This window comes from Seriola lalandi, unplaced genomic scaffold (genome assembly GCF_002814215.2).
Source record: "Seriola lalandi dorsalis isolate HSWRI2012SDOR001 ecotype SW California unplaced genomic scaffold, Sedor1 jcf7180002054923, whole genome shotgun sequence".
NCBI lineage: Eukaryota > Metazoa > Chordata > Actinopteri > Carangiformes > Carangidae > Seriola > Seriola lalandi.
This window is the reverse complement of record NW_019525475.1, coordinates 404,253-429,847: the sequence shown is the minus strand read 5'-3', so window position 1 is coordinate 429,847 and position 25,595 is coordinate 404,253. Positions and strand designations below refer to the sequence as shown.

General features: G+C 41.6%; 1 long non-coding RNA gene across 1 annotated transcript in view; it reads left to right on the top strand.

Moving 5' to 3' along the window:
* Positions 1–1,590: 1,590 nt before the first annotated feature.
* LOC147817655 (uncharacterized) overlaps positions 1,591–25,595 on the top strand; it is a 25,950-nt gene continuing 1,945 nt past the window's right edge. The window contains exons 1-2 of the long non-coding RNA XR_015436173.1: positions 1,591–1,705; positions 2,002–2,074. This is a non-coding gene — a long non-coding RNA (uncharacterized LOC147817655). The remainder of the gene's footprint in view (positions 1,706–2,001; positions 2,075–25,595) is intronic.

The following is a 25,595-nucleotide window of genomic DNA, read 5'->3' as shown; positions in this document are numbered from 1 at the left end:
TTCAGTAGAGATTGGCAGCTTGCTCTGATGCATCTTTGTACTTTATAAATACTTCTTCTTGCCTCCACGTGAGACAAATCGTTGTCCCAACCAAGAGACGGGGGATCATTTTTAATTCCTGGTCTTTTCTTTCTTATACCACTGATCTGTAAATTAACCACCGGCTCCGAGATCAGTCACAAACGAGAAAGCACAGAGCGGAGGAGCAGGCTGAAAGTGAAAACTAACAGCAACGACAAATGGAACAGCAGCGGCAAAGCAACACGAACAGCAGGAGCAACAACAACAGCAGCAACAACAACAGCAGGAGGCTGGGTGGTGGGGTTGAGGAGCCTGTGAACGTGTTTGAACCGGTGCCTTTGAAACATAAATAAATGTAATTTCTGCATATTATTATGCTATTATACATTTGCCACAGCTGTAAATGTCCGCAGAGGTGTGTTTAGTTCTGGTGCAGATGCTCTTCGTCTTTCCTTCAAATGGCAAAATCTAATTCCCAAGCGCTCCTCAGTATCAGATTGTGATATGAAGCTGTTTCTTTTTTTTATTATGTGGTGGGGAATGGAGTGAAATTATGTGTTGCAGTAGAGCAGGGCAGATAATAGTTGCAAATACAGTACATTTTAACATTTGCTTGAACATGCTCGAAGTGCTGGTTGACTGGAATTTGCCCTCTAGGACAATACAGTAAATGCCACGGAGGTCAGAGAGCTGCACACAAGTTCATAAAAGTCAATTTGGCATATTTATTTGAAACTGTCCTATTTTTTTTCACCCCCGCCCATTTCATAAATCAAGCATATTTGAACAGTTGATAAACAGCTCTACCTCTAAGTTGAATCCTCCAATATTTGATGCTCTGTGTTGTGTTGTGATCTTCTGAGTCTAAGACCTTCGTGTAAATGTTTTTTTCTGAAACGTGCAACGGTTACGGCGTTTTATTTGCTCTCAATTAGAAATCCATGGGAGACCTGACGGAACACGACAGCGCTGAAACAAGAGCGCTTGGTTCGAGTCAAATCTGATTCAAGGAACAGTTTTTCTGACTGTGAATTAATCATGGACAGATTATGAGATAATTGGCCCCCGGGCTCAGACAAAAAAGGGCCCAGATTGAAAGAGACATAAGTAATTTTTGTGTCTCTTTGTGGTCGTCTTGCATCTCTTTTTGGTCATTTTTTTTTTTGCCTCTTTCTTGTCACTTAGCATCTGTTTTTACTCATGTTGTGTCACTTTGTAGTCAGATTGTGTGAAGTCATGCTAATTTTGTGTCTTTTTATGGTTATTTTGCCTTTAATTTTACTTGTTTTGTGTCGATTCATGGTCATTTTGCCTCCCTTTGTAGTCATTTCCATCCATTTTCTCTCCCGCCAAACGTGTTTCTTTCTGTTGTTGCTGGGAGCAGGTGGTGGTGATTGTTGCTTGACAAAAGCATCAGCTATCATTGCGTTTAATCGTCAACAGTTTATAATACGCCGTCTGAGCGGCGCTGCAGCTTCAGTGTAGACTAGAGGCTGCGGTGAGTCGCTATTGGAAAGTGAGAAGACGGGCCGTCGCTAGCTGGTTAGCACGCTAACTTCAGTAGAAGAAAAAGAAGTGATAGAGACAAGTCTTAACATTGGTGTTTCTTTCCACAGCTGGAGAGGCTCTTGGCGAGTGAAGGAACGATGTTTGATGCTGAACTTGCAAAGTTTCTCATAGACTGGTGAGTAAACAGCTGTTGATGCTAAAGCTATGCTATGTAGCATTAGCAAAACCTACAAATAGCTACTTCAAACAGCATTTCGAGAAAAACTTGAGACTTTTATTTTGATAGGCTAAAATGAAATGTATATAGAAAATGATTATATAAACCATGTATTTTACAGCAGTCGTAACCTCTCCTATGAATATAATGAGCACTATGATAAAATATAGTTTTATCACATGTATAAAGTCTGAGGTTCTTATGAAATATATATATTTTTTTAACATCTTAATTAAGAATTTATTTCCTCACAGGTAATTCTTCTAAGCAAGCTCTATCTGCTGATGAAGACCGTGAGATGTCGCTGAAAGCTTGGACAGAAGTGCAGTAAGTGGACCTTTAAATAGGCTTTTTTTGTGTGTGTGTGTGTCAGAGCAAGAATGAAACTTGAGGCTCAACATTTCTTCATGAGGTTTGAATTTGTTTAGAAACAATTAATACATCTTTAACAACAAACAGTGTGTTAATCATATATGTTAAATAGGATTATAGCTGTCATTTGTTAACGATTAATACACCGTTTACAGATGTTTCATAGGAAAAGCTATAAGCTGTTTTGACAAATTAATCTGTTTGCTATATTATAGTGTGTTATAGTCGATTAAATGTTTATATACTGCTTATAAACGCTTAATAATGGGGTTAAAGTGTCACACACCAGTTCAGCTCCTGTGCTTATCTACCCAGATACAGTATAGCGGTGTATAATTGCTGTACCTTCTGGGAGACGATGCGTTGTCGAAGGCCGGTTGTATAAGATTGACAATGATATGTGTTACAGTTATCTCCAGTAATAGATGCACTGTGGTAAGCAGTATGTGGAGGTTAAGGGTGCTATCTGAAGAGTAAATACGGAAAAACATAATAATCAACCTTTATGGTTCAACAAATCATCCAAATGGCCACAACAGCATTTACATCTGGTGTGAGATTAAGTATCTGTGAGCGCAGAGCGTCAAGTTCTCGATGGCTAATTGGAACTGTATTAGCATACAAATAAAACAGCAGGTAAAATGCAACTAAAGAGTGGTGGAAATGAGTTTCTGACCCAAAGGACCTATCGACCACGAATCCAAGATGCTTAAAAGCGCACAGTCACACACACTCACGCAAAAATGTGATCATATCTAATAGAAGCTAACACTACTTACCCACCATCTGCTGATTCACTGCCGATGCAGAGGGCTTGTGTCCATCACCTCTCCAGTTCAGAATCACTGTAGAAAATCTCTGATTAACAACAAATTGATTCTTAAGTGTCTCATTCAAAACGCCCACTGACCGGTTCACTTTTATTAGAGGAATTTCCAAGAATTTCAATGCTTGGAAGAACTATTTCTCTAAAGCATAAATGAGATTTGCTCAGAAGAAGAAGAAGAAGAAGAAGTAGAAGAAGAAGAAATTCAATAGCAAGTATGGCTGCTCCCCAACACAAATGCAATAACAGGCACAGTCTCTACCGAGATGAAGCCAAGTGAGTGATTCGTTGGCGTTTTGATTGCGTGATTTTCAGCTCCTGTCAGATCCAGTCGGGTTCTCTCACCGTCTTGGACGCACCTCAGACCTGGACCAGTCCAAACAGTCCCAAACCCAAATACATGCAGTTTACCGAGCAGCAGAGTTTAACATTTGAGAAGCAGGAATGGCATCTGTTGATTGACCAGGCGATGCACCAGCGCTGCAAGTTGCATCAAGAGCAGGGGAGGTTAAAAAGTGAGAAGAGTAAAAAAAAAGAGGAGCTCGACATTGGTCAAAAAACGTTACTGTTAAATGCAAATAACACGCAGGCTGTAGCAGATGAAGAGGGAAAGAAGAAGTGAGGAAAGACCTGTTATTCGTGTTGAAAGTGTCAAAATCAAATCGGTGTTAAGTGCTGCAGTGATTCCAGTGTGTAGATTTTTTTTTTTTTTTTTTTTGTGAAGCAGGATCATTTAAATCTTGAAGCAAAATTATTCAAAGACCTTTCCCTCCCTTTTTTTTTTTTTTTTAATGCAAAGGAGGACGCAATCATCCAATCTGTAGAAATTATACACGATGTTACAGTTAGATTGTAATACATATATTCTGCAATCAATAGTGTGGAGGATATACTGTATATTATACCCTTCAACCAATAGTGCTGGGAGGTTAAGAGAGCAACGCAATGCTCTAAGATAGCATTGCTGCTTGATTTCCTAATTAATGAAATTGAACACAGAGAGAGAGAGAGAGAGAGAGAGAGAGAGAGAGAGACCATGACGACCAGAGAAGCCTCCCCACCCTCAGATATCCACTAAGCGTCCACCTTTTCTGGTTCAATAGAGCCAGACACAAAGCGGGCTGCAGGAGATTGAGTCTGTGGATCCTGTGGGTCCGGCGTGAAACCACAGTTAGCAACAGTAGCCGTAATCAAGATGGGGGGGGGGGGGGCAGGAAGCCTTTAATTTGTGCTTGTTAGCATTAGCTGTCATCATTAGGTAAAAGAGGCCTGTGGTCGCTTTAAATGCATGACAAGAGCGCTGTACATCATCCAGTGACATACAGCACAACTCAGCTCCAGCTCAGTGAGATTATTATAGTGCACATATTACAGGAAGATCTACTTTCATTAGTGCCTCTGCCTGTTCTTTTTTCCCCCTCCGACTTTTTGTCAGTCAGTTTAAGTCATGTTATGCAAAACATCTGAAGCAAAGCCAAAGAAATTAGCTTGTCCTGGCCGGCAGCCATATTGACTTGTGGGCTCCCAGTCCCAGTTGTTTTTGATGCACTATTACGCTAATATAAAAGTTTAGACACGTATCATCGAAGCGTGCACGCTCAACTTGTGCTTTCTGTCTGGAGCGGATCGATGTTCATAACCCTGCTCGAGGAAATTAAGGAGCGGTCCGGACATTGTAATGAAATCTGAAGCTGAAAGTTTTATGAGACACGACGTCGTGAGCAGGTGTCTATCAGAAGCTGCTCAAAAGTTGCGAATCAATAGGGATATTAACGTCAAACTCACACAGATATAGACAAAAATCAATAGTTATAATCCTAATTAATAGCCCTTGAAGCTTCTCTTACACTTATTCTAACGGATTTTTTGTCCCTGCGAGGTTTCCTCGACATATTAATTGCTTGCCTAAGTGCTCTATTTTCTGAGCACTTTGATTAATCTTCTTTGTCTTTTCTGTCCATCATTATTGATCTATTAAACACGCTCTTAATCTGCTTTTTAAAACCCCCTGATTTAATTACATCTGCTGATGCTGTACTTTACATCTAAGTGAGCACATTTCTTGCACTCACCAACCACTTGTCACCTGTCCGAGTGTGTTACAGTCTAAGGGGGTTTTTTAAAGTGCGAGCGCAGCGGCGTGTGCGTGTACGTACATCCTCTCGGTAAATTACCCTCCTCCAGCAGAATGGTCTAACGCTACTGGTTTCTTAGTGTCATTCAAGATGTTTGAGATGTGAGGGTAAGGAATCAATTTCCCTGCCTGGTGCCTGTGTAGGCGTTGGCAATTAGCAGTTACAGCCGTCGACCGGTGGCAGATGGATCAAACTGCAGCGGGGGGAAGGTTTCCTATTAGCTGCTAATTTGACGAATAACCATGCAAAATGTACCAGCTTCACTTTTGCACTTTGGCACTTTTAATTGACAAGAGTGGTGGATCTCATGAAAGTTTTCAACTCTAAACGGAGGAATTAAATTCTGGTGATATTTTATATTTATCTCATTGTGAACGAATCCAATGAAAAGTCCAAAATAAGCCCCGTCTGCGCAGCCAAAGCCTGATCACTCACTCCTCTGTGTCATGGAGCTCTATTGTTGTCCCAAAACCCAATAAGCAACACTATTACACTGGCTAAGATGCCCCTTTAGTACAATGCCCACGATGGGGATTATAGTTGATTTTTGAGTCAGTCCTGCAGATACAGTCTGCCATGCTGCAGTTGTTCCTGATACTGAAGTATCATAGTGACGTCCGGCTTCCAACAAATGCAAACTGGATATCGACAGTTCATTTACATTTACATCAACATTATTGTAGACTAACATTAGCCTCTTTTATATCATTAATAGTGTTGAATTATGACGGGTGGTGTCGATGACCACGGAGGTTGGTGACCACTGCTCTGCAGCTCCAAATGTAGATTAATCCGTGGCTGAAAATAGTCCTCAACAAATACACTATTTCCTCTTGTTTTGAGTAATGTTTGATAAAAGCCGTGCAGCTGCTTTCATAAATTATGTAGCCTTTTATAAAACTTAATGGTACACGGTGTAATTAGTGTATAAATAGGAAATATAATAGGCGAGATGGAAAGATCAGAAAGTCTGTTTCAAAAACAAAACTTTAAAAGACGGTTCACCCAGAGACAACGCGATGATGCGTTCACAGGGTCTGGGTACAGTTTTTTTTTAGTGTTGTTAGCTTTGTCTGTCCTGACAAAACATAAACCAGCTTATTATATATATATATATATATATATATACACACACACATATTTCCTTCCAAGAAGTTGGATGTCTGGTCAGATTCTCAAAATAGGACGTCAAGCAGCCATTCATCCATTCATTGTGTGTGTGTGTGTGTGTGTGTGTGTGACGAGGCCACCGGCTGGACCGTGTCACCTGTTTGTCTGCAAACAGTCCCCCCACCCCACCCCCACCCTCTTCCCCGACTCCGTAGAGGGGAAACACAACACGGGGGGGGGGGGGGGGGGGGTTATTACGCATGGGGAGTGACCACGGCTCTGCAGCGGGGCGACCCCAAAAGGCAAAAGCATTCATGCATTTGAATAATCTATTGCACCAACTCACACATTTGCATATCTGGGCACTTCCAAGTCACTGGGGCACAATGATTCACTTCCCTCCGCCAGAATGTGCTGTTACTAGTATGAAGCAGGATGGATATTAAGCTTGTTTGAATCCGAGTTCCCTCATGAATCTTTAAGGCTGCTGTGTAATAAAAAAAAAAACAGAAAGCGACGGCATCAGACTGTGGAATTACTTTGCTGTTTCATTCTCAGACATCAGTGACTGCAGGGAAGTTTTGTCCACCAGGAGATACCTGACGGGGCTCTAAATCGTGAAGAAGACTGACATAAGTGTGAATTTAACAATTGCCAGTTAGAGTGTAAAGAGGAGTTGTGTGGTGTGCGGTGAAGCAGTCCCTCCATGCTCTCTGCCTCTTACCCTCCTCTAATGGATCCTGTAATGGATACAGGCTCTGAAGGATTTAAGGATAGCCAGGCTACTCACCTGTTAAAACACAGCTTGTACCAAAGTCTATCCTCTGGCAAACTTTGACAAAACATGACTTTTGTGCTGCAAGCAAATGGTGTCGGGGGTTGTTATTCAGTCTTGTACACATGCATGGCGCACAATGAAAAGTTATTAAATCTGTGTTCTGACCTTTTGTGATGTTTTGACAGCTCTCTGCTGTGTATTCAACACATTTTTTTTAATGAATGTGGAGTGTTTGAGCGCTGATATCCACTAGTGCGCTGCAGTGAATCAACCGAAAGCAACGGGGAACACTGTGTAGTCATGCACTCACCAGTGAGGTTATTGTGAGGATTGTCTAGGAAGAAGAAGAAGAAGAAGAAGAGGAAGAAGAAGAAGAGCACAGAGGAGCTGGAGGAATGAAAGATGTTAGTCTGCCAGTTTGTCACAAAAGCAGTGTGCTCCTGTGTGATAGACTGGCAGACCGTGCTAGCTCAGTATCCTCAGGGACACACAGGCTACTGTTATAGAGTCACATTTTTTGAGAAGCTTCTCTCATTTTCTGAAGCAGAGAAAGAGAGAGAGAGAGAGAGAGAGAGAGACATAGGAGGAGGAGAGAGAAGCCACTGGTTTGGTGTCTCGGAGCAGACATGGTTAAGTCTTGTTAGGCTGCTTGTGTCTGTGAAGGTTTATGGCCTGTGTCGAGCAGAAAGTCCACAATCAACTATCATGACACGGAGGATAACAAAAAAATATATTTCACTGGATGGATCCTCTCAGCAGCGTTTTGAGTGTGTGTGTGTGTGTGTGTGTGAAGAGCTGCCCAAAACTTTTGTATAATGACATCGAGTAAAGCATCAGGACAGTGCTGGAGGTGAGATTAGGAGCTGGGCCTCCACATTTCCTCTTGACACTGTGGGAAGTCGAATCAATTCCAGCCAAGTTAGGTTTATTTATACAGACAAAAGATTGTCCCAGCGGGCTTCACAATCTGTATAGCATAGAAAACCCCCCTGTCCTACTTCGGGTTCAGAGAGGGAAAAACTCAATCTTCCAGTCTGGACAGAGAGAGATGCAAAACGGTTTTTTATTAGGATCAGAGAAGTAGAAATAGTAGAACTAAAATACAATGATACACTTTTATAACATGAAAACTACAGAGTAGAAGAACTAGAACCAGAATAACAAATGTTCAATAGGCTTTGATAAAGACCTCCAAACAGAGCAGTAATATGCTTCTCCATCTCTAGAGAGGTGGGTAGTAAGGGTGTGGAGGTCAGGGTGGTGGAAGGTTGTGTAGCCTGTAGTCAGCAGCCCGGACTTTGCATTCATTTGCGTTAATAAATTTCAGTTGCCTAACCCCGAAACATACTTTGCCAGAACCGCAGTCTCTCGCTAACCCTAACCGAACTGTAGCTACCATTTTTAAAAACAGTCGGGCTATGCAGAATTGGCTCGATGTCGACGTTCTCGTGTGATAATGTCAGCCTCCGCTATTCTGCTTTTAGGCTTTTCCGCATGACTTTAGAGTCTGGCTGCAGGGATTCGCTCCCATTCAACACGCAGGAGAATTAGTGAGGTCGACCACAGAGGTCAGAGGTGGTTGATCAAACCTGGTTTACAGTCTGCGTTCAAGTGCGTCCCAGAGGTGTTGGATGGTGTCGAGGTCAGCGGCTCTGTGGAGGCCGGATGAGTTCTTCAACATCAAACTGAGAGAAACTATCCTTCACTGGACATTCCTCAAACTGTAACATATACTGTAGATCATTATATACTGTTGCATAACGAAAAAACCACCGCAGATCAAAAATATACGAGTGAACAGTATGTGCACGGAAGATTTTAAAGGTTTTATTTTACAATACGTGCAGTGAAATGCGGGAAGGCAAATTTCTGAAGCTGCACTAAAAACGCTAAGAATTATGAAATGATAAACAAAGGAAGTAAAATTCAAGACAGAAAATGACGATGTGTACGTGGGATTGTGCAGTTGTAGGGAATAAACATATAGAGAAACAAATAATTAAATGAAAAACTGCTAAGAGAGAGAGAGAAAACCCCCCCCCCACTGTTGTCATATCTTGTAAAGCTGTTCACACTCATCGCCCACGCAACACTGCTGTAGCATCATGGTTCCAGTATCTGTTAAAGATTAAATAAATAAATAACTGTAGCTGTAAAACATGATGGGTACAGACTACATGTCCAGGGTAAGAGGTCAACTAGAGAGCCAACAGGAGCAGGATGGTGCCCCTCTAAACAGCTAATTTCACTCAGTGCCCTGTTACTGTTGCTTGGATACTGTGTGATTCTAATTAACGGTTTTGTGATTCATATGTTCTCCGGTTAACCTCAGTTTACCACACGTGCTACGCTATTTCAGTTTATGAGCCCCGTTCTGCGTCGCGATGGGTCACTAAACTACCGATAAAATTCAATTTCTCAAATCGTCGTTTAATTTGTAAAAAAAAAACCAAAACCAAACTTGTGTCGTCTTGTGGATAGAAGCTCAGTTTGTGGGTGGATCTGTGTTAAAGGGTCACAGACTGACAGCATCTCTGTAGATGCCTATCTCTTGCTTGTTATTTTTCATATTAGGGCGTCAAATCATTATATAAAGTCAACATGTTGCATACTTTTTTTTTGCAAACAATAAAACTCCTTTATATTTACTGAAAGCTTGAATGGTACCCCTGGGACTTGAGCTCTTTTAGCGATTAGGATAGCTGAACTCTCACAGAATCTGCTCTTTGAATTAAGTCCCCCTCCCCTCTCCAGCAGGCCTCTCACTAGGCTGATCGTGCAGACTAATTGGACTCTGGGTTGAGGTGGAGTGTTTACCAGCGGTCCTCTGGGAGCTGGATGAACCGGTTGAGGGGAAGGGGGTGCTGTGGATCCCCTACCATCAGCGCCGGCTCATGGCATGGACCGCTAGTCCTCATAACTGTACCCCCCACACCCCCACACCCCCCTCCCCACAGCATGTGGTCAGGACCCAGGCTTTCGCCTTAAGATAAAGTAGAAATTCTTCTGAGTTCATGTTGTGTTTCTTGAAATCAGGAAAACGGAAGAAAACAAGTTGTGCTCTGTTAATACGGAGGAGAGGAGGAGGAGGAGGACGAAAAATAGGAACAGCAGCCATTTGCAACCAAGAAGGAAAAGGCTAATTTATTTGTGGAGCACATTTCATGCAGAAATGCAATTCAAAGGGGCTTTAATGCATTAAAATCATTAAAATACAGAGAACACCACATAATGCTAGCTCTCTGAACTAGCTAGCTTGCGCGTGGCTCAGTAGCTAATGGGAAAAACTGTCTAAAAACGATACTGTCCGGGGATGAACTCCTAACCAATGAGTGAGTCAGCTCACTTTCTCTGCCTAGAGACAACAGTAAAAGAAAAACCTGATTGGATAACTCTATTTTGAAGGTTTTAACATCATTTCTGCAGCTGCTAATAACCAGCTTTAGCATAATTTGCTCTAATTAGTTATACAGAGACTTCTGTTGGATAAGATTTATATCACAGTTAAATAATTTAAACATCAACAAATTAAAACTCACTTCACATTAGAAAGTGACCCACAGCCACAATCACATCAATACTTTCTACCGTCAGTGACAAACTACAGCTTGTTTATACCGGAAGCTTTTGCAGGAAAATGAACTTTTTTCTTTTTTCCCCCACTTTTCCAGTACAGAGCATGTATCTTAATTTTGAGACAATGAGCTCATTTCACAAAATTTGGGCAGACCAGACTCCAATTAAAACTAATGTATTCTGATCACTGTTTTCTGTTTATTTGTCAACATCTCAGAAAGGGAGAAAAATCTTCATCTGCTCCATTATGCTCTCGTCTCGCTTCAAACTGGTTTTGAGTGCGTCTACATTGTTAGTGGTTATGAATGCGACAAACTGAGAGAGCGTTGTTGCCTCCGAAAAAAAATGCTTCAGAGTCGCATTGTCTGTAAATTAAGCAGATACTCTTGGTTTCAAACGGGCATTTGTTTCAATTACCCAGATAGAGCGAGAAGCTGTGCATCTCTGTGGTTTCCTTGAAATTTTCCTGATTGCAGGGGAAGCCAGATGGGAAGCACGACAAGCAAAGAGAGAGAGAGAGAGAGACGGGAGGGGGGAGAGGCTGGAGAGAGTTGACGAATGTGCTCATGGTGTATGGCATTCACAGTGTCTGAGACAAATCAATTACAGATAAATGCCATGTGCACCAAAAGAATGCAAAGTCTTTTCAGTAATTTTGGTTTTGGAGTCAATCGAAGAGGCACAGCTTGAGTGTCACTGACCGCGTGAAGTGGAAATGTGAAAAAATACCAAACAGCTTTTTATTTTTAAATTTCATGTTGACACCATGCAATCATTTTTATGGGTCACACAATGTGTCGCCTTTCCCTCTACTTCAGCCGATTTTATTTTGGGCACCGTAATTGCGAAAATCTTCCCAAACATCCCCCCCCAAAAAACTCCATACCACAAAGTCCGGAGATTAATGAGCACACGCACCTCTGTCCTGTGGAATCTGTATCATTATTCAGTAAGTCCTGGATTATGATATTTCACAGACAGCGAGAACGCCGAATCCTTAACAGGAACAGCGCTCCCTTTTCAAATTAAAGGTACGATAGCAAGTTTCGGTTGAATAACAGCCGAAATCCAGCCGCCTCGAAATGCTGAATTTTAGCCTTTCCTTTCCTTGTTTGTGTGACAAGTGAGTTCACTTTCTTGTTGCTAATACCCAATTAAGGAGATGATTATTGATTGAGGTGTTGAAAGTTGACCGCTAATCTCCCTTCTCTCAGGATGAGGCGATCAATAGGCGAGTGTAATGAGCAACCTGCTTTCTCAGTTCTAATAAAGAGAATTAGATTCAGACATAGTACATATTTGTAAAACAATGGGTTTGGGCAGATACCTAAGTATTTTTTTTTATTTTAATAGAAACTGACATGTGAAGTACACATGAAAAGGCAATGTTTTACTTTGAAAAAGTTAGCAGTTTTTAGCTAGCAGCAATGCTAATGTAAATAAAATCTGCCAAAAGCCATTTCACGGCCCTTTGTTCTGTCACCTGCTTCTGTCGTTGCGTACATATCCATAAAGCCACCTCTGAAGTTTCAGTCCTGTGCTTATATTTAAATTTTATAAGACCCCTGAGTGCTTATAAACAAACAGTGATTAAGAGCGAAGGTAAGCTAACGCCACCAATAGCTTGAGAACAGCATGATTATGGCTAATTACTTCCAGAAGGCAGTTTTCCCGCCTCCACTGTTTTTTTTTTTTTTTACCAACTTTGTTATGATGAAAGTGGCTCACGAATGACTGTGTGTTTGTTGCTGACCCATCAAGGGCAGCTAAACAATCAAACAGAGCAATTGTGGGGCCATTATTGTAGAGAGGAATTTGCTTTTCAAGGACGATGCAATTGTTCTTGACATATGGGTCCTACACCGCTCTTGCCTTGATTAGAGTTAATACTTCAGTGAGGCATCTCTTTTGATTTTTTTAGTTGCCGTTTTTGCCTTCGTGGCTTGAAACCATCCTCTCGCAGCGTCCTGTAAATACACCCTATACACAGGAACATCTCCTGTTTTAGTGCAGAGAAAATGTCGTGTTCGCCTCCTGGTTGTCACTTTCCTCTGAAATGATGCCACGATGCAGTCTCTGTGGGCCACGTTCTCTTTTCAGACACTGCAATAAAATGCAGGGAAACTTTAGGAAACATTGCACATACCTCTCTGCACATTAAATCACAGACCTTCGGGCTTCCAAAGTTATTGTAAAAAAAAATACAAGATTGTGTTGCAGTTGCAAATATAAAAGTTGTCTGCAGAATGTCTTAATGATAAATAAATCCAAGGTAGCTTTAGGTCTTAGCTGTAAAATGTTTAATATAATAAAATTACAACATAATTATCTGTTTACTTTTTATAAATTACCAGATTAGATTAAAATAAAATGCACAATAAATAGCAGAAACCAAAAGGATACTGAGCTACATATGTGTCTTAAAGCTGCACTCATCCAGATTTTACAATAACACTGGATCTAATGATTATGTTTAATATGAAAGATGTTGCTTATAGTGAAAAATACATATTCACTATCACCCAACTCTATTTCCTCCCAGTTCTATGAAACGTTTGCCCAACATGGACATATGGTGGCTGTAAGTTCTGACCTGTTATAGATACAGGGCAATAAGACCTTGTTATGTTTTAACTACGACTAAATGTCGAATGGTGGCGGATCAGAAAAGTGACATCAGTGATTTTATTCCAGTCGTATGTAAAGGTTTAGAAGGAAGTGGCAACGTTATCCTGCTTGTGGATGAGAAAACAGTCACATGTTGTTTTCGGAAGGCGATGAGAATCATATTGTTTTTTACCTTTTTAGATTGGAGGATTTGTCGTGAGGAACAACACAACAGGATATGTAGCTGTGAATTTGTACAGAGGCTCATGTAAGGAATACAAATCTAGTGTGGTCCTTCAACTCTTGAGGCTCTTCTCTTTGCCCCTTATTTTTGATTTCGCAAAAGCAATGTGCATTAATAAAATATATTCAGATCTTCACGCTGTAAACAAATACTTACAAGTCAACACTTTCAACTGGGTTAGCTTGCACTTTCTCCCCCTTTCAAACTTTGGACTTTCATCACTTGCCGACATCGGTGGAGAGTCTTTCACAGGTACACTCGTGCAAAACTTTGCCTGCTCATTTGCAAAGCTAGGTTAAGCTTATGTAAAAGAGATGCATTCGGAGTGCATTGGAGGCCCGGAAACAAACATTTTCCCCTCCTCCCCCTCCCCTTGACAGACGAGTGACAGCTATTTAAATGCAAACTGTCATTAACAAACACAACCCTGCGCGACACCTGCTTTAATCACGGCAACAAAGGCGCAGCAAGTGGCCGAGTAGGAGCCCCCTCTCTGTGTGATATTCAAATGATGGGGCGGTGCAACATACAAAAACAACAACATCAAAGAATAGACTGTGCAGGGAGAGAGATATGCTGCACTATGTGCCTCCTACCACCACTGTTAATCAGCTTCATTTTTAAAGTGATTAAAGTAAGAAGGGCTGAAAGTCACTAAATCGCTTACCCCTTAGAATTGTGTGAAATTACAGTGCTTTACTTGAAGTCTGTGTTATTTTTTAACCGTGGCTATTTCTTGCAGAGACTTACAGAGACATTCTTTTCATGCATCATTTATAGCAGCTTTGGGTAAAAGACGGCCTCATGGGCAGAGACGTATAACTCTGCATCATTACAGCTAATTCGAGGTGAATCAGACTGTTAAATCTGCAGTGATCAGTCACAGTAACAAAAAAATAAATAAAATAGCGCACGGTGTAGTTAGGAATCATTCAATCAATCAAACTTTATTTATATAGCACTTTTTCCACACAGGTTAGTGCAGTTCAGCGAGCTTCAAAAACGACTGATGAGCCGAAAGAAGAAGAAGAAGAAAAAAAAGCTTGAATCACATAAGAAAGCTGAGATACAATAAAATACATTTAAAAAGATATAATAACATTAGCAAACAACAAATTACAATAACATAGGTGAATAAAACAAAGTGACTGATGACTGGAAGCGGGTTGCTCTGTTGAAGCAGTAACTCTGTGAACGGCCTTTCTTTGGACCGCGGCCTGATATGTCTTGGGTTTTTTGGTCGTGTCTTGTGCTGTTGTTGTTTTGCCTGGTCATAATTTAAATGAAAGTCACTGGTCTGTAACATCCTGCTGCAAGCCCGCCAAGGCCTGGGCACTTGTAACTAATGCATGGCATTTGTTTTGATTAGTTTTTCCTTTTTTTCTCTCTCTCTCTCTAAGAGCAACGACTGCAGAACATCCAGCTGTATAGTTGCAACAAATTCTCTTTGTTCTACTACAAATTTTCACAGTTAGAGTTCAGCAAATTAAGATAAACTCTTCCTTCAGAGCAGTCTTTCATCCATTTCTTCCTCAGTGGTGTGTATCTGTTGTTCATGGCGCAATAAAAATCTGCTGCCAATCACAAATAATCGAGGAGCCGAGTGACTATATAACCATGTGTGTCTGCTTTGCTCCATTCTTCCTCTTGTACAAGCACCTATTAAAATTTAACATTTGGATCATATAATCCACCAAATGGTTTCCTGTATACAACATGTTGAGAGCACCCCATAATAAGTTGTGCACATCTGGCAAGAAAATATAGACAAAATGAGAAAGAACCCACCTAAAGTTTCTTTTCTTTTAAATCCCCTTTTCTGAGGTATTACCCAGAATAATTCAAACTGCATCTGCACCATCCATATGTGATCTCCATCAGTAGCTAGTTTCATGCCTATAGTTGGTATTTGTAGTTATTTAAATCTACATGTTTACAGATGGATGGCTACGCAAGCAGGTTTGACATATGAGCAGAAATCCACACTCTCAGCAGCTATGTGCCACATTTAATTCACATGTGTCACTGATTAGACTAAATCCGCCAGCGAATCGTGCATCTGTGCAGCAGCAAGATGAGAGATGTGTTCACTGGGTGTCGGTTCTTTCAGCGCAGCCCCGGAGCCGATGCGACGGCCGTTATTACACATCTGGTGCAAGTGTGGGACAGAATCAACCGGCTAATCAAGCGTAATGACGAAACATGCGTGTTGCATATAATTGATGGACACATCGTGTAATGAATTGTACCCCGTAAATATTGTAATTATATGCAACATGTTCCATATACATATGTAGAAATCCTGAAAAGTCATAATCGCACTACAGTGAATGTACAGAAGCATTATCAGCAAAATGTATTTAAACTGGGGGAAGTGAAGGTACTTGTCTTATTAAAAAGCAGCTGTTGATGTATTTATTCTTGCTTCTTTTCATTATAAATTAATTTCTTAGATTTATTTTTGACAGAAAACATCAGTAAAATGTCTCCGCGTGCAGCTGCTGTCTTTTCACGTCTGTGTCATATTCACATTCAGCCTAGACATAGAAGCTGTAGAGGAAGGTGTCAGTTTTATGTCATGTTGCTGGTATGATGTCAATATGACAACAACAGCTCTCTTCTCTCTCGTTCTGTTGGGAAACAGGCGTCAAGCGTAAAAAGAAAAAAGCGCCGAAACCTCTGGATCATGCAAACGCAGCCGCGGGGCCAGTGTGTCCGCGCTTACCCGTTAAGAATTGCCGCCAAAATGAAAAACCAAGACGTTCTGCAGCCGCCATGCACACGCCACGCAGCCAAGTGTGTTCCTGGCCCTGTTGTAGCTTGTTGACGTGACTGTGATAATGATGAAAAAGTTACAGAAATGATTCTCAGGCGCTCGGTTGAGTCGGTGTTGACTCGGCTTGTAACGTGAAACATCACATGCGTAGAGAAAGGAAAAAGTAACTTGGAGCATTTGGCAAAAGGAAGAACAAAAGACTCAAAAGTGACAGAAGGGTGCACAGGATTCACAGGAGTTTATTTCCCTGGGGACCGACGCACATCTCTGTGGAGAAGAGACTCATTTTTCTGTGGGACTTTTGAATTGTTTAATCTGGAGTTCATGTGCGTCTGTCTTCCACCACGACACATTAACACCTTAAATAAACCGATATGCAAGACCTGTATTCTTAATATTAGCGAAAGGAAAGAAGCTAAATGAAGACATTGTGAATGTTTAATGTTGTGGAGGTTGGCTGTATGGTCACATGGTAGATATTGTCTCACATTATACTAAAACGATACAGATCTGGGGATTGAACTAATTTACATTAAAGAAAAGAAACCATTTGTTAAGTAGATTCTGAGTTACTGAAACGATATACGTTTGATAAGAAGAAATCTGATATTACCGGGCTTCAAGAGCGTGGCTTGTGATTTATTCAGCGTTATCTAAAGAGGGAAAGAGAAAGAGGAGGGAAACATTAATGTGTGTGTGTGTGTGTGTGTGTGTGTGTGTGTGTGTGTGTGTGTGATGATTTTAATGCACCAGTCGATTATCAATCAGAGATGATGTTTGATTGGTGCAGAATTAGCTCCTTTTTCACACGTCTCCTGCTGGTTCTGTGTTTTGAAAGAAGGATCCTGCGTCTCCGTCTCCTTGTTTGTCGTGTCGCTTCTTTGCTGGAGGCAGGAAGTACGACCTTTTTTTTGGTCCATAATACTCTGAAAGTTACTTATCGCAAAGTCTTTTCGTCGCTTGTGACTGATGCCAGACCAGGGATGTGCAACACAAGTGAGTGGAAACGCAAAAAATAATTAGCGTTTTCTTTTGCCAATTTTCTGAAAATTCTTTTTGGGAACTCGACTACAGACATCTGAGACACAGCAGGGCTCCACTCAGGACACTGCTGGGAAGCCATGTTTAATCTTTAATCATTTGTTGGACTATTTTTAATGTAAAATCTTATTCCGAACGATGACTCGTAACTTCAGCTGTGAGGAAAATGTCGTTGAGTAGAAGATACTATATCTTCCTCTGAGATGTGGTGCAGTAAAAGTGAAGAGCAGAATTCAGAAACTTAAGATATTAAAGTACCTGAAAATGATATACGATAAGACATACTTGTGTAAATACTGTATTCTTCCACCAGGACTAAATAGTTCTTTAGTTTTACTCTGCAGATTTAAACATAATAAGCGTAAACCTGCCTTTAAGTTAAAACACTTCCACACCTTCGCTGTGGAAAATCTTTACACGGGAAGATTAGCTCCTCTGTGTGCACAAAACGCCTGAGCCATGACAGTGAATGATGGCTTTATTTAAAATCATAATACTTTTAATATATGAAGTACAGGGTGCACTGGGAACTTGTAGAACGTGATTAAGCACTGCGCTCCCTTGTTAATTAGATTTCCTTCAGGTGTTAACTGCAAATGCCAAGCCTCCCAAAACGCACCGGCAGCGAAGTCTGAGAGAAGACGGTGGACTGTGAAAGGGCCGCTCGCGATGTCAGGAGCAGGATTTCTTCTTTTTCTTTTTCTATACCGGCCCGTGAAGCTTATGAAGCCTTGATCAGATGAGGATTTGGTGAGGCTTTTGTCTCTGGCAGATGAACAAAAAGAATCCACCACATCCGCAAACAAGACAATCCAGGTGACATTTAGGAGGAGAAACCCGGGGAAGTCACTTTCATATCAAGCCATCGATCCGTACTCAGCAATTAATACATTGAGTGAGCGCGTGTGTGTGTTTTAACTTTAAGTATTTTTTTTATCACTTTATTGGTGAAAATCTCATCAGACTGACAACACATCACCTCAGCGGTTGATAGAAAATCTCCAGGGCTGCGGTGGATCACTGCTTTTCTTTGGCAGCAGCAGCAGAAAAATCACAATCACAAAAAGTAAGACATTAAGTCTGTGACATGATACAAATCCACAAATTATGGATTTAGATGTTTCATTTTTTCCCCTGAGGGGATCTATTGTTTTTTTTTGTTTGTTTTTTTTACAGTGTTTGATTTGTGCGTTTCCATTTGAAGCACCTGGACAAGAAACAAAATCTAGTGGTTATGTTGTTCTGAGCTCGGACACGTGCATCTGTGGGTTCAGTTTCCTCTCCTCGGTGCATATGAAATAATAAATAGACGAGTTCTTTGAGGTGGAAAGCATCAAGTGGCTCTGAATATTGAATAACAGCTAGGTGAGAAAGCAGCTATTTTTGCTTACTCTTTGCTGTGTGTGCATGCCTGTCGTATTTGAACACGCTCAGACCCCCCGCCCACCTCCTGTATTTAACTCCGCTCTCTGAACTTCCTTCAGTAAACTCTTTGCACCTGCTCGAATGTTTGCACCACATGCGACGCGTGCATGAACGTGTCACGCACAGGAGACAACAGTGCAAGACGCAGCGTGAGGCGCTTTAATTCAACCCGCCGCGGGATAGTGGGTGATACCAGAGTGGATGCAGCTTATTGTGTATTTTAATATTAATGTTAAATTAATATTATATCGCATTAATAGTTGAGCCGTTGAGGCCGAAAGTGACCGAGGCAGCTGGGACTTCCTGCTTGAGTAACCCTGCAGTCTGACGTAACCGGTGAAACGGAGCGGGGCCACAAACATCAGCTGGTGATCTCGCCCAGTTGGGAGACTGTCTAATAACATCTTCTTCATATTCTTTCGCTAAGTAAGAAAAAGGACCTTGAACACCAACCGTAACTATTTCCGTCCCAATGGGTTTTTTCTCTTTCTTTCTTCTGATGGAGCCTCGGTCACAAACAGCTGTGTTTGTTTTCCACGCTGTATCCCCTCCCACATACTTGGTCCTTGGTGCTTCAGGTCTCAACCTTGGCTACTTGTCAAGTGCACAGGGTTCACTCAATTTATTTGGACCCTTTCTCTTTTCTTTTTTTTTTGGTTATGAAAACCAGCCAGATGCAGCTGCTGATTGCAGGGAGGTGCACGACGTGTTAAGCGCCTCAGGGCTGAAAGGAAATAATTGATTTTTGCCTACAAGGTTAGAGAGAGTGAACTTTGAAAACCTACACAGGCCCAGCAGTAGGCCAATTAAGGGTCTTGATTTGGAAAAAGTGGGAGGAAACCTCGCTTTTTTTGTTCGCCATTGCTTTGAATTAGTGGGAATTTATCAAGCATAAACACTGTATCAAACAAAATCCTTCACCTTAAACCCTTCTGTATCTTTATCTGAAATTTTTAAGCTTCACGGGAAGCGAGTTTTACACAATCAGAGAATATATAAAAGTGCACATATTTCCTTTGGCATCAACACAAAACACAGATATTTTTAGCTCCTTCCCCGTCTCTTACCTCGAAAGCAAGTGTGACTTTTAGTTTCGGGAGAAGTTGCTTCACAATGCCATCTCCTGTGACTTCTATTTATACTTTTTAGCAACATATATTATTAAGCATCAAAGGGTTTTGTCAGCGTATTTAGAATAATTTTAATTATTGCATCGGGGTGGCGCATTTCATTATTTCAGGGTAAGAGGGAAGTGGGAGTTTTCTTGTCTCGAACATAAAAGAAAATATTAATAACTGTCTCACTATTGGTCACTTTGCATGCTGTCATGGGCTTTAGATAAGTCCCTCTAGAAATGAGCTAAGCCAAATGCAGTGGTAAGCAGATAAACACACACACACACACACCTATTCCTCCTATAACCTCCTGTGAGTGCTCCGGGTGAGAAACCTTTTACCTTTTAAGTTTTCATTTTCTGTGATGGATCAGCCTGGAAAAAACGATGATTCACGGCTGCGGCCGGCTCAGTGCGCTCGTGTGAATCCGCTCATCCGTCTTTTCACCTCTTCATTGTGTGGACTGCAGAGCAGGTTGCATCAGGCGGCTTCAATCAAGCGCTGTCTATGAAATGTTGGTTTTTTATCTAAGCCCTTTCATTTATCAGATCCCTGTGGTGCAAATGGAGGCACTTTAAATGACATAAATACTGTTGGATCTTAAAGGTGCTGACCTAAATCCTACCTTAGACCTGTTTAATCTGGACTGTAAAGTGGCATATTTTGAATTCACAACATGACAGACTATTACTACCGTGTTATTCCCCTCCAACACTGAGCCCCGAAGGCGACAAAATGTTGAATGCCGGCTACAACGCTCCAGCTATACTGCGATAAATGTTTATCTGTTTCCGAGTGACTTCAGAGAGAGGTGCATGCAGGCGTGGAGCGGAAAAAAACGACCCCAAAAAATGACTTGAGAGTGACGTGAGGAGTTGATTTTGTGCCTACAGTTGCATGAATCTCAAGAGTAATGAGTGGAAAAATGTTCATCAACTCAAGGAGGAAAGATGCCTGTTAGCTCAGAGAGCAGAATGAGCTGTGAGCTCCAGCAATCGGGTCAGAGCTCTGGATTTGACGGAGGCTGTAGATGGTTTTTACTCCGAAAGTGGAGGAATAAACACCCGTTTTAAGTTAAGACAGCTCTGTCTGTTACCGTGTGTCGAAGGCTGTTTAATGAATATTTCTCAGGCTATGTGTTTAGAGTTTCAGTTTGGGAATCGGTGACAGCTGACAGAGCAGCAGACGGATGAAAAATGTCTTATATTGTTTATGCTCGTAATTCTCTAGTGCTAGAAAAAAGAAACCGGTGCACAGGTGTGCAGCTGATCAATAGTACTGTTTCTAATATTGCTACAGTTAATGAAGTGAAGCTCCAATAAAAGTTTTTGGTGTTTCTTACATTAATATAGCACATCTGGCACATAACCAATGTCTGGCATATTCTGAGACAACAGCAGGACCAACCAGGATGAGCCTGAAACTGTCAGTTGATGTTTTTGTACAAACTTGTCTCTACCTGTGATGCTAACATCGTTTATAGCCTCCTTTAGCATCATTGCTAGCTGCTGCTTGCCACAGGAATATGTATTGTGTTAGCTGAGAGATGTCCAACAAAGATAAATAAATAAGAAAAGATAGGCAGCTCAAAGATGTGTGTCGCACACGAATTCACCTTAATAGTAACTTCAGGAATTTCCAGGAAGCTGCTTTAGCTAGCCGCATCGCCTCTCGACTGCCAGGTGGTGTTTCTCTCGCATCGTAATACAAAACTTAGTTTAACTGTGGTCCCTGAAGACAAGAGGTACAATGGAAGTTGATGCAATGAAGCAGTGAATGTAATTGAACTTCCAAGTAGCAATAGCTCGCTAAATTTGTTAGCATTAGCTTGACGGCTAAGACACTTAAGCTACTTCGGCGTTTTCCGGTATCTCAAACATTGGACCCAGAAAACAGGATTTAGTGGTAAAGGGAAAAAACAGCTTTTCGCTAAGTATTAATCTTGATCTTTCTCTTTAAGCTCCATTTAAATGATTTAAACAGTTTCATTTGTTGATATATTCGTATTTTGGATTCGTCTGAGCAGCTTTTACTACATAAATTGTCCGTTTCAGGGCTCCCTGCAACAGTATGTGAGCTTAGGAAAGGAGATCAGTCTAAGAAAATAACCTGAAAGGGGCAGGAGTGAACTGTGCAATCATGGTCGGGAGCAGTTACTTGGGGGACATGGAGTCAGATTTATGTGAAATGATTTAGGAGATAAAACCAGGATGTGCTACATTTTGGCCGTACACATATCCATTTATGTAATTAACTAGGAGTGCTCCTGTTAGCGACAACGGTTAATAAGCTCCGGTGGGAACATGGGGAGGCAGGTGAACCCGTGGCCCTGGAGATGTTAAACACAGATGAATAGATGCCATAGCACACACACAGCCCAGTAAATCAGATAAAATGAGCAGTGGAACAGGACGCAAATGGGCCTCGCGGTGAAAACTCAATATCACATAAATGGACAGGCCTCTCATAGATATTGGAAACTTGTAACCTTGCCACCGCGAGCTCACCTTTTCTATTGCTCACCCGGCCACTGTGCATTTACAGGCTTTACCTTTCCTCACGTCCCGTTTTAGCCTCGGAAACCCTTTACACGTGGAGGCCGGTCGTTATGGGCAGTTGGCTAAATTAATGTAGAATTCTAATAGCGCTGGTAACAAGGCGGTGAGAACGATATATTACGTAGTCGTCTGTTCCCTAACTGCTACGCAGCTGGTCGTGTTATCGGGTGAAGCGCCGTGGCTTCAGGTGAGAGAGGACTGAAACTGACGGAAAATGCAAGGTCACAGGGAAAAAAGGGCTTTTTTCGACCGGAGGAGGGGCGAAAGGGGCGAAAGGGGCAAAAGCGATGAAACTCACAGGTCTTTCATCCGCCTTCTCCGCTGCTCAGTTTTCACCCCCGGTGTCCCAGCGAGTCGCCGCGCGATATGGAAACCAAGCGAGGCTTCATGTTCATCTGGAGGAGAGGCGGTGACCTCCTGGACTCTGTGCCTTGTAAAAAAAATAAAAGCTTTTAGAGACAGATACTGCAGATAGATTCTGTACAGCAAGCAGATTCGATAAATCTGCTTCAAGCATGACCTATATTTAAATCATGTATTTTGTGGTATATTCCTCCGAGACCCTCGACAATCCTTTACTGATGCCTCTGGCTTTTGAATGAGTCTCAAATGGCTTCTCCTATATACATAAAGTTTGGTTATTATGGTTTTTTCCTTCTTTCTTATTCTCCCTTTTCCTGACTGCTGTACGGTGCAACGCCAAGACGCTGAGTTTTGCAGAAGCGAAAGGCCCGTTAACGTTTACAGAGTTTCCAGTCTTATATATAAATATATATATTTGTTTCACGAGGTTGGCACAGCTTGCAGCGTCTTCCCTCGATCCTGTCTCCGAGATGCTATGCTTATAAACTACTGATTTGTTTTCCCAAATACATTGTCAGGGAGGCCGTTATCAGCATAATGAGGACACACTTTTAATGACTATCTGCGAGGTTTATACAGATCATATGCACAAGGCTTTCAATGACATCGTATTTCATTTGTTTTTCTACAATATTCGCCCTTGCCGTACAATATGCACTCAGCGACACAAAAACTACAATTAACATTTTTATGGTTTCTGTTTGGGCACTCGTAACACTTGCTGGAGGTCAGGGAAACACTGTGGTTTTAGTACTTTAAGTCCTTTACTTGGGTCGCATACAGCAAGTCATGGTTTTTTCAGTACATGCACATTCGTTTCATGAGGCTGGCAAACGTTGCGGTGTCTCCCCTCGACTCTTCCTCCTAGAAATGATTTGTTATATAAAGGGTTGCTTCCGTATGCAGCGGTTTTTATATGGATGCAGGATTTGCAGTATTCTCTCTCCAAACCATAACACTGTCATATATCATTAGGAAATTATTCTACACACAAGTGCACCAGAGAGAACTGGGAATAATTAAACCGTTTGATGCCAGAAATATCCATTTACTTTTCATAATGCAAGAAAACAGAGGATGTAAAGAACTCAGAGGAAACATAGGTCGGATTTGATAGAATTATACTGCAAATTTAAATATTAGAGTTTTAGTTCACTTTAGTTTGAGTATTTATTCATTTTTCTCCTTAATTGTTTAAAAAATAGAAAGCATAAAGAGTAGAAGGAGGTGTTACCGAGTCCAGGATACACTGGAGGTCATTACTCCCTTCTTTTTGCATCGCGCACTTCACAGTTATCGGACTATTTTTACGACCTTTGTAATTACAAAATAATGGCTTGAACTTCTCCAGCACGACTATCTTCACTTACATTGTTGTAATAATTAAATATTATCCTGTAATAACCCTATAACAATGCACTTATCAGAAAAGTGTCACCCATTTAAGTTGCCCCCTAATTGGATGGAGTTATGGTCTATTATACGGGGTCTGGAATAGCTGCACTTGGCACTTTTATGAAGTGGAGAGATGAGATAACAAGTGTGGGAAAAGAATGCTTTTCTTGGTGTTTTTTATTTTATGAGCTTTTCAGTAACTTTGGCCCAGACATCCCCTGGCCCTGCCCTTTTACTTTGTCTGTTCATTCCTATAATTTAAATAATGAAACTCCCCTGTTTTGCCTTTTAGCGGTGCTCTTGTACACCATAGTAGCACAAGCAGAGTGCTGGGATCACCAGTCGCTGTCACAAAGGACTTAACTGCACAGCGGAGATGAAGATGGAAAAATGTGTTTTTTTTTTTGAGCAATGTCACCTTGGTAGAATCACAAGACTGGGGGTTGAGGGTTTTCTCTAGGAGTCACTGTGCCGCGTTGTGTTTTTGAGCACTTTGATGCCGTATGTCATGTAAGGTGTCAGTTAACAATGAGACTTTTTGAATCAGGAAAGAAAAGAAATATATTTCCCGACTTCAGGTGCACAGAGAGGCGCAGTACGCACTCATCCTTTAAGCAGCAGTCAGATGAGACACTCTCCCCAATGGCCATTAATGTAGAACAAGAAATATCTCCTAAGTTATGTGCTCTTATTTTAGGAACACAGGGCCTGATTTACATACAGTCCCGCTGCACCAGTCCCTTTGGTGGTGTTTAAATGATTTGCACGCCGATGCATTTTCAAAGATTCATTGCGCAGATTCAATAAAACAAGAGTCCGGTTGCTCCTCCAGACTCCTCGGTTCCCGCCGTTCTCCACCAGGCCTCTCACTCTTTTCCTCCGTCCTTCAGACCGCTCATCTCCGGCTCTGCAGCGGTAATTAACAGCAACGTTACATCTGGGGAGATACTGCGAGCTATGTCAGAAAATTAGGCTGCGGAATAATGAGGGTTGAGGGACATGTACTATACTGCTGGTCTGCAGCGCTGAATTAAAATCAAAGGACTTCATAGCTAATTGGAGAGGGGTTAAACTGCTTTGCTGCTTCACCCCTGTCCTGAGCCCTCCGCCCGCCCCTGCCCTGAGGAGATGAATGCCTCCCTTTTTACTGTAATTTTGCGTTTCATTTCCATACCAAAGTGAGAATTTTTTACTTCTTTACAGGGGGAATCCGCAGTGGTGAGACACTGTTGAAATAACTTTGGCTGTTCTCTATATGGGGGCCAATTTAAACTACGACCAATTACTTCTTTTTATGTGTTTTTTTTTTTTTTTTGTTCTGCTTTCTGAGATCAGATAGGCCACCCGGCCCGGCTTGTTTTCTTTTGAATGGCCACCAATTACCCCAATGTCCCCGCAACTGCCCATAAGATTCACACACATAGCACAAGTCAATGCAGCGTCCCTTTATTTGAACCCACCGGTGCTTTCACTCACACAAGTGGAATCAGCACAGCACAAGGAGGAGACACCCCCCACCCCACCCTA